The sequence below is a fragment of the Coregonus clupeaformis genome, chromosome 8 (assembly GCF_020615455.1).
Source record: "Coregonus clupeaformis isolate EN_2021a chromosome 8, ASM2061545v1, whole genome shotgun sequence".
In the NCBI taxonomy this organism is placed as follows: domain Eukaryota; kingdom Metazoa; phylum Chordata; class Actinopteri; order Salmoniformes; family Salmonidae; genus Coregonus; species Coregonus clupeaformis.
The window spans coordinates 20,209,297-20,231,464 of NC_059199.1; the positions used below are offsets into that span (position 1 = coordinate 20,209,297).

At 50.9% G+C, this 22,168-nt stretch overlaps 1 pseudogene; it reads left to right on the forward strand.

Annotated features, from left to right (window-relative positions):
* The first annotated feature begins 7,601 nt into the window (after positions 1–7,601).
* The window catches only part of LOC121572448, a 98,416-nt pseudogene continuing 83,849 nt past the window's right edge, over positions 7,602–22,168 (forward strand).

Sequence of the window (22,168 nt, forward strand, 5' to 3'; positions counted from 1 at the left end):
GGTTGTCTCTGATTGGGAGCCATATTTAAACTGTCGGTTTTCCCTTAGTGTTTGTGGGATCTTGTTCCAGTTGGTTGTGTTTAGACTTAGGACGTCACGGTATCGTTTGTTGTTTTGTTATTCGTGTGTGCACTTTAATTAAATAAAGTATGTTCGCTCAACACGCTGCGCCTTGGTCTACTCGATACGACGATCGTGACAGAAGATCCCACCATACAAGGACCAAGCAGCATGTCCAGGAGCAGGCAGCCTGGACGTGGGAGCAGATCTTAGATGGGCAGGGGTCCTGGACCTGGGAGGAAATCCTGGCCGGGATGGATCGCCGGCCATGGAGTGAGACGGTAGAGGCGCGACGGAGAGAGGAGCAACGGCGTGATCAGTGTCGTCGTCGAACGGTCGAGAGGCAACCCCAAACATTTTTTAGGGGGGGGCACTCGGCATGGGCGACTGCGCAGCAGGAGGCTGCCACAGGGCGATTAGGTGAGGAGGCCACCAGGTTAAGGGGGCTATTGGCGCAGAGGGAGCAGGAGTTAGTGTTACAGAGGGTGGAGCTATTGGAGGCGATAAGGGAGAGGGTGAGAATTGAGGCACGGCGAGAGGAACTCGGTAGACAGCTGAGGGAGCGGAGGGTGACGACGAAACCCAGTCCCGCTCCTCACACCAAGCAAGTGGTGTGTGTCACCAGTCCGGTCCGGCCCGTTCCTGCTTCCCGCACTAAGTGTACGGTGCGCGTCGCCAGCCCGGCCCGGCCTGTTCCTGCCCCTCGCACCAAGCCTACGGTGTGCGTCGCCAGCCCGGCCCGGCCTGTTCCTGCCCCTCGCACCAAGCCTTCGGTGTGCGTCGCCAGCCCGGCCCGGCCTGTTCCTGCCACTCGCACCAAGCCTACGGTGCGCGTCGCCAGCCCGGCCCGGCCTGTTCCTGCCACTCGCACCAAGCCTACGGTGCGCGTCGCCAGCCCGGCCCGTTCCTGCCCCTCGCACCAAGCCTACGGTGCGCGTCGCCAGCCCGGCCCGGCCTGTTCCTGCCCCTCGCACCAAACCTACGGTGTGCGTCGCCAGCCCGGCCCGGCCTGTTCCTGCCACTCGCACCAAGCCTACGGTGCGCGTCGCCAGCCCGGCCCGGCCTGTTCCTGCCACTCGCACCAAGCCTACGGTGCGCGTCGCCAGCCCGGCCCGGCCTGTTCCTGCCCCTCGCACCAAACCTACGGTGTGCCGCCAGCCCGGCCCGGCCTGTTCCTGCCACTGCACCAAGCCTCGGTGCGCGTCGCCAGCCCGGCCCGGCCTGTTCCTGACACTCGCACCAAGACTACGGTGCGCGTCGCCAGCCCGGCCCGGCCTGTTCCTGCCACTCGCACCAAGCCTCACGGTGCGCGCCGCCAGCCCGGCCCGGCCTGTTCCTGCTACTCGCACCAAGCCAGGGGTGCGAGTCGTCAGCCTGGTAAAGCCGTTGCTGCTCCACGCACCAAGCCAGGGGTGCGAGTCGTCAGCCTGGTCCAGCCTGTTCCTGCTACTCGCACCAAGCCAGGGGTGCGAGTCGTCAGGCTGGTAAAGCCCGTTGCTGCTCCACGCACCAAGCCAGGGGTGCGAGTCGTCAGTCCGGTGAGGCCCGTTCCGGCTCCACGCACCAAGCCAGGGGTGCGCATCGTCAGCCCGTCCGGCCGTTGCTGCTCCACGCACCAAGCCAGGGGGTGCGCATCGTCAGTCCGGGTGAGGCCCGTTCGGCTCCACGCACCAAGCCAGGGGTGCGCATCGTCAGCCCGGTCCGGCCCATTGCTGCTCCACGCACCAAGCCAGGGGTGCGCATTGTCAGCCCGGTCCGGTCCTTTCCTGCCTCACGCACCAAGCCAGGAAGGCGCGTCGTCAGTCCGGCACAACCCGTGCCTGGGTCACGGGTGCCTAATCAGGTACCGGTCAACTGCTCCACAACGGAGCTGAATCTAACCGCTCCTGCTACGTCCAGTTCAGCTCCAGCCAGCGGGGCCAGACCGGACCAGGGGCACTATGGGGGGATTATTGGAGGGTGGTGGGCAAGCCCGGAGCCAGAACCGCCGCCGAGGAGGAATGCCCACCCAGCCCTCCCCTGTTTTGCTCTGGTGGAGGCGCGGTCGCAGTCCGCGCCTTTAGGGGGGGGTACTGTCACACCCTGGCTCTGTGACTCTATATGTTGAGCCAGGGTGTGTTCATTCTATGTGTTGAAGTTCTATGTTGGGAGTTCTAGTTTGTTTATTTCTATGTTGGCCTGAGTGACTCCCAATCAGAGGCAACGAGTGTCAGCTGTGGCTGGTTGTCTCTGATTGGGAGCCATATTTAAACTGTCGGTTTTCCCTTAGTGTTTGTGGGATCTTGTTCCAGTTGGTTGTGTTTAGACTTAGGATGTCACGGTATCGTTTGTTGTTTTGTTATTCGTGTGTGCACTTTAATTAAATAAAGTATGTTCGCTCAACACGCTGCGCCTTGGTCTACTCGATACGACGATCGTGACAATTATAAAGTGTGATAAATTGTCACGATCGTCGTAGGGAATAGACCAAGGCGCAGCGTGATGAACGAACATGTTTAACTTTATTATCTTTAGTGATAATAGACACCAATAAACAAAACAAGAAACGACTCGTGAAGTCCACGGTAACAATGACCAACACGGAACAAGAACCCACAAACACAAAGGGAAAACAGACTGTTTAAATATGGCTCCCAATCAGAGACAACCAACGACAGCTGACACTCGTTGCCTCTGATTGGGAGTCACTCTGGCCAACATAGAAATAAACACAACAGAAAGAACACACCCTGGCTCAACATATAGAGTCCCAGAGCCAGGGTGTGACAGTACCCCCCCCTAAAGGCGCGGACTGCGACCGCGCCTCAACTTGAACAAAACAGGGGGGGGCGGGGTGGGCATTCCTCCTCGGCGGCGGTTCTGGCTCCGGCCTTGCCCACCACCCTCCAATAAACCCCCATAGCGCCCTGGTCCAGTCTGGCCCCGCTGGCTGGAGCTGAACTGGACGTAGCAGGAGCGGTTAGCTTCAGCTCCGTAGTGGAGCAGTTGACCGGTACCTTACCAGGCACCGGTGACCCAGGCACGGGTTGTGCTGGACTGACGACGCGCACCCCTGGCTTGGTGCGTGAGTAGGAACGGGCCGAACCAGGCTGGACGACTCGCACCCTGGCTTGGTGCGTGAGTAGGAACGGGCCGGACCAGGCTGACGACTCGCACCCCCTGGCTTGGTGCGAGTGGCAGGAACAGGCCGGGCCGGGCTGGCGACGCGCACCGTAGACTTGGTGCGAGTGGCAGGAACAGGCCGGGCCGGGCTGACGATGCGCACCATAGGCTTGGTGCGTGGAGCAGGGACAGGCCGGGCCGGGCTGGCGACGCGGACCGTAGGCTTGGTGCGAGTGGCAGGAACAGGCCGGGCCGGGCTGACGATGCGCACCATAGGCTTGGTGCGTGGAGCAGGGACAGGCCGGGCCGGGCTGGCGACGCGCACCGTAGACTTGGTGCGAGTGGCAGGAACAGGCCGGGCCGGGCTGACGATGCGCACCATAGGCTTGGTGCGTGGAGCAGGGACAGGCCGGACCGGGGCTGGCGACGCACACCGTAGGCTTGGTGCGTGGAGCAGGGACAGGCCGGACGGGCTGGCGACGCACACCGTAGGCTTGGTGCGTGGAGCAGGGACAGGCCGGACTGGGCTGGCGACGCACACCGTAGGCTTGGTGCGTGGAGCAGGGACAGGCCGGACTGGGCTGGCGACGCACACCGTAGGCTTGGGGCGTGGAGCAGGGACAGGCCGGACTGGGCTGGCGACGCACACTGTAGGCTTGGTGCGTGGAGCAGGGACAGGCCGAACCGGGCTGTGGAGACGGATAGGAGACCTGGAGTGAAGAGCGGCCACAACCCGTCCTGGCTGAATGCCTACCCTCACACACTCTGTGTGAGGCATCCGCACAGGACGTACAGGGCGGTGTACCCGTAACCTGGTGGCCTTCTGAATCCGCCCCTTTTCTGCCTCCGTCAGCCCCGTCGTCCATGCCGTGTGCCCCCCCCTAAACATTTTCTGGGGTTGCCTCTCGCCTGTCCGACGTTGACACTGCTGACGCCGCTGCTCCTCTTTCGCCAGGGCCTCTCCCGGCGCTTCCTCCCATGTCCAGTCCAAGTTCTGCCCCGGGACACGCTGCTTGGTCCTTACTTGGTGGGTTCTTCTGCCACGATCGTCGTAGGGAATAGACCAAGGCGCAGCGTGATGAACGAACATGTTTAACTTTATTATCTTTAGTGATAATAGACACCAATAAACAAAACAAGAAACGACTCGTGAAGTCCACGGTAACAATGACCAACACGGAACAAGAACCCACAAACACAAAGGGAAAACAGACAGTTTAAATATGGCTCCCAATCAGAGACAACCAACGACAGCTGACACTCGTTGCCTCTGATTGGGAGTCACTCTGGCCAACATAGAAATAAACACAACAGAAAGAACACACCCTGGCTCAACATATAGAGTCCCAGAGCCAGGGTGTGACATAAATAAGTCCTTTGTTGTTGAATCATCATAAAGTGTAATAAATAGGTTTGAGTCCTGTGGTGTTAAAGAATCATCATATAGTGTTAGATGTGTTAGGAGGTTCAAGTCCTCAACAATATTGTAAAAGCACTATGAGAGAATTAGTCCTTGGTGAATTACTCAAAATGGTCAGGAGAGAGAGAGAACAATTTGCATCCTGTAGCACGAACTCCAAAAAGTTTTGGGACACTGTAAAGTCCATGGAGAATAAGAGCACTTCCTCCCAGCTGCCCACTGCACTGAGGCTAGGAAACACTATCACCACCGATAAATCTACAATAATCGAGAATTTCAACAAGCTACGGCTGGCCATGCTTTCCAACAGGCTACCACTACCCCGGCCACCAACTCTGCACCCTCCGCTGCAACTTGCCCATGCCCCCCCGCTTCTCCTTCACACAAATTCAGACAGCTGATGTTCTGAAAGAGCTGCAAAATCTGGACCCCTACAAATCAGCTGGGCTAGACAATCTGGACCCTTTCTTTCTAAAAATTGTCGCAACGCCTATTACTAGCCTGTTCAACCTCTCTTTCGTAACATCTGAGATCCCCAGAGATTGGAAAGCTGCCGTGGTCATCCCCCTCTTCAAAGGGGGTAACACTCTAGATCCAAACTGTTACAGACCTATATCCATCCTGCCCTGCCTTTCGAAAGTATTTGAAAGCCAAGTTAACAAACAGATCACCGACCATTTCGAATCCCACCGTACCTTCTCCGCTATGCAATCCGGTTTCCGAGCTGGTCATGGGTGCACTTTAGCCACGCTCAAGGTCCTAAACGATATTATAACCGCGATCGATAATAGACAGTACTGTGCAGCCGTCTTCATCGACCTGGCCAAGGCTTTCGACTCTGTCAACCACCACATTCTTATTGGCAGACTAAATAGCCTTGGTTTCTCAAATGACTGCCTCGTCTGGTTCACCAACTACTTCTCAGATAGAGTTCAATGTGTCAAATCGGAGGGCCTGTTGTCTGGACCTATGGCAGTCTCTATGGGGGTGCCACAGGGTTCAATTCTTGGGCCAACTCTTTTCTCCGTGTATATATATGATGTCGCTCTTGCTGCTGGTGACTCTCAGATCCACCTCTACGCAGACGTCACCATTTTGTATACATCTGGCCCTTCATTGGACACTCTGTTAACAAACCTCCAAACGAGCTTCAATGCCATACAACACTCCTTCAGTAGCCTCCAACTGCTCTTAAACACTAGTAAAACTAAATGCATGCTCTTCAATCGAACGCTGCTGGCACCCGCCCACCCGACTAGAATCACTACTCTTGACGGGTCTGACCTAGAGTATGTGGACAACTACAAATACCTAGGTGTCTGGTTAGACTGTAAACTCTCCTTCCAGAGTCACATTAAGAATCTCCAATCCAAAGTTAAATCTAGAATCGGCTTCCTATTTCGCAACAAAGCCTCCTTCACTCATGCTGCCAAACATGCCCTCGTAAAACTGACTATCCTACCGATCCTTGACTTCGGCGATGTCATTTACAAAATAGCCTCCAACACTCTACTCAGCAAATTGGATGTAGTCTATCACAGTGCCATCCGTTTTGTCTCCAAAGCCCCATACATTACCCACCACTGTGACCTGTACGCTCTTGTTGGCTGGTCCTCACTACATGTTCGTCGTCAAACCCACTGGCTCCAGGCCATCTATAAATCACTGCTAGGCAAATCCCCGCCTTATCTTAGCTAATTTGTCACCATAGCAGCACCCACCCGTAGTCTGCGCTCCAGCAGGTATATCTCACTGGTCATCCCCAAAGCCAACACCTCCTTTGGCCGCCATTCCTTCCTGTTCTCTGCTGCCAATGACTGGAACGAATTGCAAAAATCTCTGAAGCTGGAGACTCTTATCGCCCTCACTAACTTTAAGCATCAGTTGTCAGAGCACCTTACCGATCACTGCACCTGTACACAGCCCATCTGTAATTAGCCCACCCAACTACCTCATCCCTATATTGTTATTTATTTTGCTCTTTTGCACCCCAGTATCTCAATTTGCACATAATCTCTTGCACATCTAGCATTCCAGTGTTAATACTAATTGTAATTATTTTGCACTATAGCCTATTTATTGCCTTACCTCCATAACTTGCTACATTTGCACACACTGTATATATATTTTCTTTTCTATTTTTTGACTTTATGTTTTTTTACCCCATTTGTAACTCTGTGTTGTTGTTTTTATCTAACTGCTTTGCTTTATCTTGGCCAGGTCGCAGTTGTAAATGAGAACTTGTTCTCAACTGGCTTACCTGGTTAAATAAAGGTAAAAAAAAATAAATAATAATAATAATAACTCATACAGCATAAAGAATCAGAGCAGATACAATTAAGCATGTTGAATCATGGCACCAATGACAAAATAGGTAAATGAAATTTTAATAAAGATCAAGTTGGGGATTTGATTCAAGTATTTGATTAATAATATTACATGAACTAATAAAAGTAATGGATAGTCAACTTAGTAGACCGGTGTCTGGAAAGACAGTCACCATTAAGATTAAATCAGAGCTTCATTTACCTTGAAGAGAGAGAAAGGAAATGACAAAATTATTACAGACAAATCCGCATTTAAAACAAGTATTTTTTTAAAGTAGTGAAAATCAGACAATGTGCGAAAGGATGTTAAGTAAATTAGGATTTTTCTATGGGGAACCATATATTAGTGATTTATCAGCATGGACAGATAATGAGGATCCTCAATAATCTATTTTTTAAAGGGGATAGGTTAAAGATAGCGCGAAAAATTTGCTAACAACGTTAAGTAATTAAATGGAACTACATAGGCTATTTTCGGAAAAAAAAAGCTCAAAGTAATTTTTATCTGAAAGGGTGCATAATAAATTATATGAATGTGTATGATAATTTGATATAAGTTGAGATAAGAAGTTTCGATGTATAACACAATTAGGTCATAGAATATCAAGGAGTGGTATGGAGAGTGTGAGGTTATTTTAGAGAGTAGTGGAAAAGTCTATGTTTTAATGAGAGGCTTGACTTTGACAGGGTTTCCTGGAGGTTAGAGAACCGGTGAGGATCCCATGACAGGAAGGTCAGTGTCCGGGAAAAAAAAGTTGTTTTGTTTTTTGGTTCTGCTGGGAGTATGTTTGAAGAAGTTGATTTGTGTCTATTGAGAATCTTTAAAAAAAAAAATGTTTGATGTGAGTACCTAGGAGTTTCTAACTTTCCATATGGAGTATGTGAAGATATGAAAATAGGATGAATTTTATGTGTGTGTAATCGATTACTAGAGCGGTGATTAAGTAATAATTAGAATAATATGTACAGTGGGGAGAACAAGTATTTGATACACTGCCGATTTTGCAGGTTTTCCTACTTACAAAGCATGTAGAGGTCTGTAATTTTTATCATAGGTACACTTCAACTGTGAGAGACGGAATCTAAAACAAAAATCCAGAAAAACACATTGTATGGTTTTTAAGTAATTAATTTTCATTTTATTGCATGACATAAGTATTTGATCACCTACCAACCAGTAAGTATTCCGGCTCTCACAGACCTGTTCGTTTTTCTTTAAGAAGCCCTCATGTTCTCCACTCATTACCTGTATTAACTGCACCTGTTTGAACTCGTTACCTGTATAAAAGACACCTGTCCACACACTCAATCAAACAGACTCCAACCTCTCCACAATGGCCAAGACCAGAGAGCTGTGTAAGGATATCAGGGATAAAATTGTACAAGGCTGGGATGGGCTACAGGACAATAGGCAAGCAGCTTGGTGAGAAGGCAACAACTGTTGGCGCAATTATTAGAAAATGGAAGAAGTTCAAGATGATGGTCAATCACCCTCGGTCTGGGGCTCCATGCAAGATCTCACCTCGTGGGGCGTCAATGATCATGAGGAAGGTGAGGGATCAGCCCAGAAATACAGGGCAGGACCTGGTCAATGACCTGAAGAGAGCTGGGACCACAGTCTCAAAGAAAACCATTAGTAACACACTACGCCGTCATGGATTAAAATCCTGCAGCGCACGCAAGGTCCCCCTACTCAAGCCAGCGCATGTCCAGGCCAGTCTGAAGTTTGCCAATGACCATCTGGATGATCCAGAGGAGGAATGGGAGAAGGTCATGTGGTCTGATGAGACAAAAATAGAGCTTTTTGGTCTAAACTCCACTCGCCGTGTTTGGGGAAGAAGAAGGATGAGTACAACCCCAAGAACACCATCCCAACCGTGAAGCATGGAGGTGGAAACATCATTCTTTGGGGATGCTTTTCTGCAAAGGGGACAGGACGACTGCACCGTATTGAGGGGAGGATGGATGGGGCCATGTATCGCGAGATCTTGGCCAACAACCTCCTTCCCTCAGTAAGAATATTGAAGATGGGTCGTGGCTGGGTCTTCCAGCATGACAACGACCCGAAACACACAGCCAGGGCAACTAAGGAGTGGCTCCGTAAGAAGCATCTCAAGGTCCTGGAGTGGCCTAGCCAGTCTCCAGACCTGAACCCAATAGAACATCTTTGGAGGGAGCTGAAAGTCTGTGTTGCCCAGCGACAGCCCCGAAACCTGAAGGATCTGGAGAAGGTCTGTATGGAGGAGTGGGCCAAAATCCCTGCTGCAGTGTGTGCAAACCTGGTCAAGACCTACAGGAAACGTATGATCTCTGTAATTGAAAACAAAGGTTTCTGTACCAAATATTAAGTTCTGCTTATGTCATGCAATAAAATGCAAATTAATTACTTAGAAATCATACAATGTGATTTTCTGGATATTTGTTTTAGATTCCGTCTCTCACAGTTGAAGTGTACCTATGATAAAAATTACAGACCTCTACATGCTTTGTAAGTAGGAAAACCTGCAAAATCGGCAGTGTATCAAATACTTGTTCTCCCCACTGTATGTATTAACTTCCTCACCCAAACGTAGTCGTACATCAGGGGTGGGAAATAATAAATAAAGGTTTTCTGATCCGTTAATGGATCATTTGATAGAGATAAGGTTTAAGAAATGAACTGCCCATAAGGAGTGGAATTTAAAGAAGTAACTTATAACATAGTACAACGCCAATTTAGGGTTTCCATTAAACTAATTATCATTGCACAGCTAAGGTGATGAAGTGAAGGAATTTCATTTTGAATCAGATGGTAAGACAATAAACCAGTGTAATTGGGCTATAAATCTGGGTTTCTGAGTGTAATTTAACTGTTGGTATGTGTTGCTGTCACGATCGTCATGAAAAGTGGACCAAGGCGCAGCGTGATATGAGTACATACTTTAATAGGTACTTTTCAAATACAACAAAAACAACAAAACGATACGTGAAGTCCTCGGTCAATAACACAAACCTACACGGAACAAGATCCCACGAATCACAAGTGCACAAAAGGCTGCCTAAGTATGGTTCCCAATTAGAGACAACAAGCAACAGCTGATTCTCATTGCCTCTGATTGAGAACCATAAAAACACATAACCTAGAACAGAACATAGGAAACGAAACATAGACACTACACAAAGAACCTAACACCCTGGCTCAACATACAAGAGTCCCCAGAGCCAGGGCGTAACAGTACCCCCCCCCCCAAAGGCGCGGACTGCGACCGCGCCAACATAAACCCAACAGGGGAGGGGCCGGGTGGGCATTCCACCTCGGAGGCGGATCCGGCTCCGGGCGTGACCACCACCCTCTAACAACCCCCCCGTAGTGCCCCTGGTCTGGTCCCGCTGGCTGGAGCTGGACTGGACATCGGTGGAGCGGATTGCTTAGGCTCCGGTGTGGAGCAGCTGACCGGTACCTGACCAGGCACCGGTGAAACAGGCACGGGCTGTGCCGGACTGACGACGCGCACCACAGGCTTGGTGTGGGGAGCAGGAATGGGCCGGACCGGGCTGACGACGCGCACCACTGACTTGGTGCGGGGAGCAGGAACGGGCCGGACCAGGCTGACGATGCGTACCACTGGCTTGGTGCGGGGAGCAGGAACAGGCCTGACCGGGCTGGCGACGCGCACCACAGGCCTGGTGCGAGGGACAGGAACAGGCCGGACCGGGCTGGCGACGCGCACCACAGGCTTGGTGCGAGGGGCAGGAACAGGCCGGGCCGGGCTGGCGACGCGCACCACTGGCTTGGTGCGAGGGGCAGGAACAGGCCGGGCCGGGCTGGCGACGCGCACCACTGGCTTGGTGCGAGGGGCAGGAACAGGCCGGGCCGGGCTGGCGACGCGCACCACAGTCTTGGTGCGAGGGGCAGGAACAGGCCAGGCCGGGCTGGCGACGCGCACCACAGGCTTGGTGCGAGGGGCAGGAACAGGCCGGACCGGGCTGGCGACGCGCACCACAGGCTTGGTGCGAGGGACAGGAACAGGCCGGACCGTACTGGGAACACACACCACTGGCCTTGTGCGGGGATCAGGAACGGGCCTGACCGGACTGGTAACACACCCCAGTACCTCTCGCCGTGCCTCTACACTCTCCTTCCTCCTCATGACCAATGGCCCCCGTAACCTGGTGGCCTCCTCTCCTAGTCCACAAACTCGCCCTGTAGCTGCCTCCAGCAGCCCCGTCATCCATGCCGTGTGCCCCCCCCAAAACATTTATTGGGGTTGCCTCTCACCTGTCCGACGACAACACTGTTGGCGCCGTACCTCCTCTCTCGCCAGGGCTTTAACTTTAGCCCATGGCCCTTTGCCCGCGAACATGTCCTCCCAGGACCACCATTGGCCCACCTGGGCCATCGCCAACCGCTCCAGCTCCTTACCCGGCGTTTGCTCCTGCACATGCTGCTTGGTCCAGTTTTGGTGGGATCTTCTGTCACGATCGTCATGAAAAGTGGACCAAGGCGCAGCGTGATATGAGTACATACTTTAATAGGTACTTTTCAAATACAACAAAAACAACAAAATGATACGTGAAGTCCTCGGTCAATAACACAAACCTACACGGAACAAGATCCCACGAATCACAAGTGCACAAAAGGCTGCCTAAGTATACATTTACATTACATTTTAGTCATTTAGCAGACGCTCTTATCCAGAGCGACTTACAGGAGCAATTAGGGTTAAGTGCCTTGCTCAAGGGCACATTTACGTCATTTAGCAGACGCTCTTATCCAGAGCGACTTACAAATTGGTGCATTCACCCTATAGCCAGTGGGAAAACCACTTTACACAATTTTTATTTTTATTTATATATATTTTTTTTTATATACCCTTTGTTATATACCCTTTGTTGGCAATGACACAGGTCAAACGTTTTCTGTAAGTCTTCAAAAGGTTTTCACACTGTTGCTGGTATTTTGGCCCATTCCTCCATGCAGATCTCCTCTAGAGCAGTGATGTTTTGGGGCTGTCGCTGGGCAACACAGACTTTCAACTCCCTCCAAAGATTTTCTATGGGGTTGAGATCTGGAGACTGGCTAGGCCACTCCAGGACCTTGAAATGCTTCTTACGAAGCCACTCCTTCGTTGCCCGGGTGGTGTGTTTGGGATCATTGTCATGCTGAAAGACCCAGCCACGTTTCATCTTCAATGCCCTTGCTGATGGAAGGAGGTTTTCACTCAAAATCTCACGATACATGGCCCCATTCATTCTTCCTTTACACGGATCAGTCGTCCTGGTCGCTTTGCAGAAAAACAGCCCCAAAGCATGATGTTTCCACCCCCATGCTTCACAGTAGGTATGGTGTTCTTTGGATGCAACTCAGCATTCTTTGTCCTCCAAACACGACGAGTTGAGTTTTTACCAAAAAGTTCTATTTTGGTTTCATCTGACCATTTGACATTCTCCCAATCCTCTTCTGGATCATCCAAATGCACTCTAGCAAACTTCAGACGGGCCTGGACATGTACTGGCTTAAGCAGGGGGACACGTCTGGCACTGCAGGATTTGAGTCCCTGGCGGCGTAGTGTGTTACTGATGGTAGGCTTTGTTACTTTGGTCCCAGCTCTCTGCAGGTCATTCACTAGGTCCCCCCGTGTGGTTCTGGGATTTTTGCTCACTGTTCTTGTGATCATTTTGACCCCACGGGGTGAGATCTTGCGTGGAGCCCCAGATCGAGGGAGATTATCAGTGGTCTTGTATGTCTTCCATTTCCTAATAATTGCTCCCACAGTTGATTTCTTCAAACCAAGCTGCTTACCTATTGCAGATTCAGTCTTCCCAGCCTGGTGCAGGTCTACAATTTTGTTTCTGGTGTCCTTTGACAGCTCTTTGGTCTTGGCTATAGTGGAGTTTGGAGTGTGACTGTTTGAGGTTTTGGACAGGTGTCTTTTATACTGATAACAAGTTCAAACAGGTGCCATTAATACAGGTGACGAGTGGAGGACAGAGGAGCCTCTTAAAGAAGAAGTTACAGGTCTGTGAGAGCCAGAAATCTTGCTTGTTTGTAGGTGACCAAATACTTATTTTCCACCATAATTTGCAAATAAATTCATTAAAAATCCTACAATGTGATTTTTCAATTTGTCTGTCATAGTTGACGTGTACCTATGATGAAAATTACAGGCCTCTCTTATCTTTTTAAGTGGGAGAACTTGCACAATTGGTGGCTGACTAAATACTTTTTTTCCCCACTGTATATCTGCATCACGTTTTGTGTGTAATTACTATTTTTGGATTGCTGATTATAACTGAATGTTAACTAAATGTATACTTTCTCTTCCAGGAAAATTGGGATTTCCTTATCTTTCATTGGAATGTTTCCAAAGTCTGTGGGCTAGGGGGAGCAGTTAGTAAAATTTGGCAGTCTTATAATTAGGTCATAAGAGGGAGCTACCAAATTAAATAAGGCCTGGCTATTTTTGTTTGTTGTTTTCCAATATGCTTTTTCAAATAACCACACACAACCCACCTATTATAATGGTTATATAGGGTTTTGATTTTGATTTTAGGGGGTTTTAACAGGTTAGAGATGTCTTAAAGTGGCACACACATGGACTTTTCTGAAGTTTTTTGTTTTGTTTTGGGTAAACACATAATTTCTTTTGAGAAGAAATGTAATGAGGACTTACTGTACACTTGGGATACAAAATTTATGAAATGTTTTGACTGTTCACTTCTTTGAAGGGTTTGAATGACCTCTGAACTCTGTCCTGACTTTCTAGTGTGAATTGATCACCCACACTGGAAAGCCAAGAGGCATAGGATGAGGAATTTAAGGTAATTTATTGAGTTGAGGGTCATTTATAATACTGATAATTATGAAGAAGTTTATAATTTGGCAATAGTCCTATATAGGATTCGGACCATAACAAGGACAGAGTGAGAGAGCTAGTCCTGAATGATGAACACATGTCGCTAGTCAATTTTAATATTACTTGAATTACCTTATGGGATACAATTAAGTTAAGGTATTATCAAAAGTTTGTCATTTTAATTTAATTTATTATTTTGGCTTGGAAGGCAACTTTTGAACGCATGAATCACGATGTGAGTCATGTGTCCAAAGGGGGAAGTACTGGTCGCATGGGGCTTTTTGGTAAATGTTCAAATTGTATAAAGAATATGAGCAGTAGTAATTAATGTGTTATGGGTTAGATTAAATGTTTTATGTGCAAGTGTATTTTTGGTAGGAGGCAGGGTGTAGAGGAGGCCTGTCTCTGAAACTAGTGACCTATAAGCTGCAAGAATGTGCACTTCCTAATCTCAAGGCTCTGATAAGAAGACAGGGTATAGTAGCATACGGTGTCTCACCGAACAATGTTCCTAAGACTTTCTTCCCACGGGTGAAGGCTTCTCTGCCCAACCTAACAGGAGAATCTGGGCATTGTCTGCGCCCTGGAGACTGGCGGTAAATGATTACAGAAGTAAGAGATGGACAAAACCTAGGTGGGGAGGTCAGTACTAGGTGTTGTTGGCTACATCGATGGAGGGGAAGGTAGCAGAGAAAGATACCTGCATCCATGTGTCCCACTGTAGGAGTGGTCAAACCCAGAGGAGGAAGATGGCACCGCCACTGCGGAGCATTGTTTTATTTTGTGTCTGTCTGTGTGTCTTTGCAGCAGGGACTCTCAACTTCCCTATTGGGACGCTGCCAGAAAGACACACTCCACAGAACGATGTTGATAAATGGAGAAGGACTCTGCATGATCCGAGACCCTAGTGACGGAAGAAGGTTCAGAGCTAAAGGGACCATAGATCATCACCCAGGCTACACCAACGGATGTACGGATAGAGGGGAGATCGACCTGGTATCATCTAAACCACTGCAACAGAGTACTACGAGGAAACCGACGACCTAGAGATGAGGGAGCTGAGGACGCTGGAGCTGACAAGGATCAGGTGATGGGAGACGATGGCAAGGGGAATGCTACTGATGAGCTATGTGTTCTGGCTGATTCCCTCTGTGGAGGGACAGACCTCCAAGAACATCCAAGAACTTCAAGATCTTCTAGAATTTCAAGAATCACCTGACATTCACACCATTCATTTCTCTGTCTGGATGGTTTCCCTAACAGAAATTGGGGAGTATATTAGAAATTGGTATTAAGAATAATTGGTAAAACATAATAATTTCTCATATAGTCAATGCTTATATGGATTTCTTGGATTAGAAATGACCACAACTAAACTGTTATGTTCGGTCTTCTCTCGAGGTAAATACAGATGGTGTCTTGATGCATATCAGGGATAATTTGGCCTAGAAAGTTGTAAAGAAAAAGAAGGAAAAAAAACTGAACCGGCTGAAGATGAATATCAGAGGCGTTGAAGACGTTCCTGTACAGCACCACTTCTACCTGCAACCGGTGTAATACATCCAATCGAAGCTATCAACTGTCTTTTATCTCATGCTTTTCTCGCAGGAGTGTGACGGGAGTCCACGAGGAGTGAGGATGGAGAGAGATCTGTTCAAATACAACATTTCTCATGTTGTTAGTATACTGGTTGGCAAAGGGACAAGACAGAATGGGGTGAAGAGATGGTGGTGACTCGGATGAAGGTGGGACTGTCTGAAGAGGATAATGAACATACGCCAGAAGATTGAGTGCCAGTGAAGGAAGGAGTTGGCTAGCTGTGTCGATAATACATTTGGATTTATCTACATTTGCTAATTTGGGTAGGAGGTATAAACACTACTAAATTAATAGTACTAAGAATGCATTGAGATAATGATCTGTAGTTATTCTCATGATGAGGAAGGTAATACTGGCATTCTGGATTGTTATACTGTGTCACGATCGTCATAATGAGTGGACCAAGGCGCAGCGTGATATGAGTACATACTTAAATTAGTAACAACCCCCCCGTAGCGCCCCTGGTCTGGTCCCGCTGGCTGGAGCTGGACTGGACGTCGGTGGAGCGTATTGCTTAGGCTCCGGTGTGGAGCAGCTGACCGGTACCTGACCAGGCACCGGTGAAACAGGCACGGGCTGTGCCGGACTGCCGACGCGCACCACAGGCTTGGTGCGGGGAGCAGGAATGGGCCGGACCGGGCTGACGACGCGCACCACTGACTTGGTGCGGGGAGCAGGAACGGGCCGGACCGGGCTGACGATACGCACCACTGGCTTCGTGCGGGGAGCAGGAATGGGTCGGAATGGGCTGACGACGCGCACCACTGGCTTGGTGCGGGGAGCAGGAACGGGCCGGACCGGGCTGACGATGCGCACCACTGGCTTGGTGCGGGGAGCAGGAACAGGCCGGGCCGGGCTGGCGACGTGCACCACAGGCTTGGTGCGAGGGGCAGGAACAGGCCGGACCGGGCTGGCGACGCGCACCACAGGCTTGGTGCGGGGAGCAGGGACAGGCCGGACCGGGCTGTGGAGACGGACTGGAGGTCTGGAGCGAAGAGCTGACACAACCCGTCCTGGCTGAATGCCTATTTTTACACACTCTGTGTGAGGCATCAGCACAGGACGTACAGGGCTGTGTACTCGTACTGGCACTACAGCACATGACACTGGCGCAGGATATCCGGGACCGAGGAGGGGTACTGGAGGCCACAAGCATTGAGCCGGCACACTCCGTCCTGGCTGCATGCCCACCTTAGCACGACACGTGTGTGGTGCTCGCACAGGACGTACCGGACTGTGCCGGACCACTCGCGGCACAGTACGCAGCTCCGCATACCTCGGAACCTGCCCAGTCTCACGCTGCCTAGCCTGAGTACGGGGAGTTGGCTCTGCTCTACCTCTAGGCTCCGCCAACCTCCCTTCCAGCCCCCCAAACCCGGTGGCCTCCTCTCCTAATCCCCAAACTCGCCCTGTAGCTGCCTCCAGCAGCCCCGTCGTCCATGCCGTGTGCCCCCCCAAAAAAATGTCTTGGGGTTGCCTCTTGCGTGTCCGACGTCGACCCGGTTGGCGCCGCTGCTCTTCTCTATGGCGCGCCTCCACCGTCTCCTCCCACGGACGGCGATCCTTTCCGGCCTGGATTTCCTCCCAAGTCCAGGACCCCTGCCCGTCCAAGATCTCCTCCCAAGTCCAGGCTGTCTGCTCCTGGTCACGCTGCTTGGTCCTTTGATGGTGGGATCTTCTGTCACGATCGTCATAATGAGTGGACCAAGGCGCAGCGTGATATGAGTACATACTTAAATTAGTACTTTAAACAACAATTACAAAACAACAAAACGATACGTGAAGTCCTCGGTCATGTACACAAACCTACACGGAACAAGATCCCATGAATCACAAGTGCACAAAAGAATGCCTAAGTATGGTTCCCAATCAGAGACAACAAGCAACAGCTGATTCTCGTTGCCTCTGATTGAGAACCACCCCGGCCAACATAGAAACACATAACCTAGAACAGAACACAGGAAACGAAACATAGACACTACACAAAGAAACTAACACCCTGGCTCAACATACAAGAGTCCACAGAGCCAGGGCGTGACATACTGTATGTAATATACAGTAGGGAAAAAAAGTATTTAGTCAGCCACCAATTGTGCAAGTTCTCTCACTTAAAAAGATGAGAGAGGCCTGTAATTTTCATCATAGGTACACGTCAACTATGACAGACAAATTGAGATTTTTTTTTCAAGAAAATCACATTGTAGGATTTTTTATGAATTTATTTGCAAATTATGGTGGAAAATAAGTATACGGGAGCTAATGACTGTTTCGCCCAGTGATGTAGTCGAGTCACTAAACCTCCAAGTCCAAGTCACCAATGGTCGAGTCACGAGTCCCTATGGCTGAGGTCCGAATCCCAGTGCTCGAGTCCTGGTCCAAGTGCTCAAGTCTGAGTCATTGGGTCCACATTAACTCAAAATAAAGTTATTTACCCAGATATAGTGTAGTGGCAAGAGGAATTTTTTCAATAAATTGTTTGCTATCTCTTTTCCTTTCTTTCTGTACCACCAAATGTTTGCATATAGGCTACTGGTAATGTTACCAGGGCCACATTCAGTCGCAAAACGCTCTCGAACGTTGCAGATAGACAACCCATGAATTGAGCCAACGTTATTTCTTATTCAACATGTCAGAGGCATGTTTGTTCTTCATAGCATATTTCTATCTGAATGTTCCAAAACGTTGCATCCTGCTGAACACGCCCCAGGTTGTTAGCCATAGCTAGCTAATGAGGTAACATGACTGAACAAGGTGTAGCCTAAACAAATGGTTAATGGTACAGAAACACACACATGAACAGCAGCTTCACACTCCTGCAGCACAGACACACACACATGCACACACGCAGGCAAGCACGCGCATGCTCACGCACACACACACACTCCACTAGAAATCACGCTCTAGTAGTCTGGTGTAGTAGCAGTTCTCTTTTCTCCGAACTGTACATTACAGAGGGGAGATTTTATTCCTGATTTCCTTTCTCAATGTGTTCTCTTCTGCCTTCAGAAAGTATTTACACCCTTTGACTTTTTCCACATTTTGTTGTGTTACAGCCTGAATTTAAAATGTATTCAATTGAGATGTTGTGTCACTGGCCAACACACAATACCCCATAATGTCAAAGTGAAAAGATGAAATGTCTTGAGTCAATAAGTATTCAACCTCTTTGTTATGGCAAGCCTAAATAAGTTCAGGAGTAAAAATGTGATTAAAAAGTCAATTAATAAGTTGCATGTTTTTGAATGACTACCTAATCTCTGTACCCCACACATACAAATATCTGTAAGGTCCCTCAGTCGAGCAGTGAATTTCAAACCCAGATTCAACCAAAAAGACCAGAGATGTTTTCCAATGCCTCGCAAAGAAGGGTACCTATTGGTAGATTACCACATTCATGGTGGAGGTGGACGCCTCAGAAGTAGGTGTGGGAGCCATCCTGTCCCAACGCCAAGGTAACCAACAGAAATTGAATCAATGTGCATACTTCTCAAAAACATTGTCTCCTGCAGAGAGGAACTGTGACGTCGGCGACCGGGAGCTCCTGGCGATGAAGTTGGCATTAGCGGAGTGGAGACACTAGCTGGAGGGCGCCAAGGAGCCAGGAGCGGCTGAACCCGCGCCAAGCAAGGTGGGCCCTTTTCTTCACCAGATTTCACTTCACCCTGTCATATCGCCCAGGTACTAAGAACATCAAAGCCGATGCCCTGTCCCGTCTCCACAATTCGGGAGAGGTTCCGATCCCGAGTGCGACCATCATTCCACCCTCTCGAATCGTTGCTTCCGTTCTCTGGGACGTAGACGTGGACATCCCACCAGGCTCTGGAGAGGGAACCCGTGCCGGCTACCTGCCCTCCAGAGCGCACCTGTTTCCATGGGGGTAAGGAATCAACTGTTGACCTGGGCACACACATCCCTCGCTGCTGGACACCCAGGTATCACCCGCACTATCCAATCCCACTCCGATAAGTACTGGTGGCCCACCTTGGTGCAGGACGTTGCCCGCTATGTCAACTCCTGCTCCCTATGTGCCCAAATCTAATCTCCCTGGCAGGCTCCAGCAGGGAAACTCCTTTCCCTTCAGCAGGGAAACTCCTTGCCTCAGCGGCCTTGGTCACATCTGTCCATAGACTTCAGAACTGATCTCCCCCTTTCTGATGGTTGTACCACTATTATAGTTATAATATAATATGCCATTTAGCAGAAGCTTTTATCCAAAGCAACTTACAGTCATATGTGCATACATATTTACGTATGGGTGGTCCCGGGAATCGAACCCACTACCCTGGCGTTACAAGCACCATGCTCTACCAATTGAGCTACAGAGGATGTCACGGCCGTCTACGGAAGGAGTGGACCAAAGCGCAGCGTTTGTAGCGAACATGACTTTATTAAAGTTAAAGTGCACGAACGAGAAAACAATAAACAATGACGGATAGTGAAGTCCTCAGTACACAGACTGAAACATGGAACAAAAACCCACAACCCTAAGGTGAACACTGACAGGTTAAATATGGCTCCCAATCAGAGATAACGAGCCGACAGCTGACACTCGTTACCTCCGATTGGGAGTCACATGACGAGACAAGACACTACAACCAAAACCAAACACAACCAAATGAACACACCCTATACCCAACACAACCAAATGAATACACCCTGGCTCAAACTACACAGTCCCGGAGCCAGAGCGTGACAGTACCCCCCCCTAAAGGCGCGGACTGCGACCGCGCCTCAATAAGGGCTAAACAAGGGAGGGCTGGGTGGGCATACCTCCTCGGCGGTGGTTCTGGCTCCGGCCCTAGATCCCCACTTCCTCTCCAACCCCCCAAAGTACCCCTGGTCCTGTCTAGCCCCGCTGGCCGGAGCCGGACTGACGACACGCGCCCCTGGCTTGGTGCGTGGAACAGGAATGGACCGGAATGGGCTGGCGACGCGCACCACAGACTTGGTGCGGAGATCAGGAACGAGCCGGACAGGGCTGACGACGCACCCCGTAGGCTTGGTGCGTGGAGCAGGGACAGGCCGGGCAGGGCTGTCGACGCACACCGTAGACTTGGTGCGTGGAGCAGGAACAGGCCGGACCGGGCTGGCGACGCACACCGTAGACTTGGTGCGTAGAGCAGGAACAGGCCGGGCAGGGCTGTCGACGCACACCGTAGGCTTGGTGCGTAGAGCAGGAACAGGCCGGGCAGGGCTGGCGATGCACACCGTAGGTTTAGTGCGTGGAGCAGGAACAGGCCGGGCTGGGCTGGCGACGCACACCGTAGACTTGGTGCGTAGAGCAGGAACAGGCCGGGCAGGGCTGTCGACGCACACCGTAGGCTTGGTGCGTAGAGCAGGAACAGGCCGGACCGGGCTGGCGACGCACACCGTAGACTTGGTGCGTAGAGCAGGAACAGGCCGGGCAGGGCTGTCGACGCACACCGTAGGCTTGGTGCGTAGAGCAGGAACAGGCCGGGCAGGGCTGGCGATGCACACCGTAGGTTTAGTGCGTGGAGCAGGAACAGGCCGGGCTGGGCTGGCGACGCACACCGTAGGTTTAGTGCGTGGAGCAGGAACAGGCCGGGCAGGGCTGTCGACGCACACCGTAGGCTTGGTGCGTGGAGCAGGAACAGGCCGGGCTGGGCTGGCGACGCACACCGTAGGTTTAGTGCGTGGAGCAGGAACCGGCCGGGCTGGGCTGGCGACGCACACCGTAGGTTTAGTGCGTGGAGCAGGAACAGGCCGGGCTGGACTGGCGACGCACACCGTGGGCTTGGTGCGTGGAGTAGGAACAGGCCGGGCTGGACTGGCGACGCACACCGTGGGCTTGGTGCGTGGAGTAGGAACAGGCCGGTCCGTACCGGGAACACACACCACTGGCCTTAACTGGGGATCAGGAACGGGCCGGACCGGACTGGTAACACACATCAGTCTCTCACGCCGTGCCACAACAACTTCCCTCCTCTACTCGCCAATGGCTCCCGTAATCCGATAGCCTTCTCTCCACATCTCCCTGTGGCAGCCTCCTGCTGCCCAGTCGCCCATGCCGTGTGCCCCCCTAAAAAATTATTGGGGGTGCCTCTCGTCCTTCCGACGATGGCCCTGCTGACGCCCGTTGCTCCTCTCCTGCCAGGTTCTCCCCCTTCATCGCCCTCCGGTACCGGACGGCCTCCTCCTGCGTAATATGTCCCCAGCCGAGGAGGACATCCACCAGCGTTCTCTCCTGCGGGTGTTCCTGTATATGCTGCTTGGTCCTTTTGTGGTGGGTTTTTCTGTCACGGCCGTCTACGGAAGGAGTGGACCAAAGCGCAGCGTTTGTAGCGAACATGACTTTATTAAAGTTAAAGTGCACGAACGAGAAAACAATAAACAATGACGGATAGTGAAGTCCTCAGTACACAGACTGAAACATGGAACAAAAACCCACAACCCTAAGGTGAACACTGACAGTTTAAATATGGCTCCCAATCAGAGATAACGAGCCGACAGCTGACACTCGTTACCTCCGATTGGGAGTCACATGACGAGACAAGACACTACAACCAAAACCAAACACAACCAAATGAACACACCCTATACCCAACACAACCAAATGAATACACCCTGGCTCAAACTACACAGTCCCGGAGCCAGAGCGTGACAGTACCGCCCCCTAAAGGCGCGGACTCCGACCGCGCCTACACCCCAAAATAGGGGAGGGCTGGGTGGGTGTTGCTCCTCGGAGGCGGCTCCGGCTCCGGGCTTGACCACCACCCCACTTCACTCCCCCCGTAGTGCCCCCGGTCTGATCTGACCCCGCTTGCTGGATCAGGACCTCCGACGCGCACCCCTGGCTTGGCGCG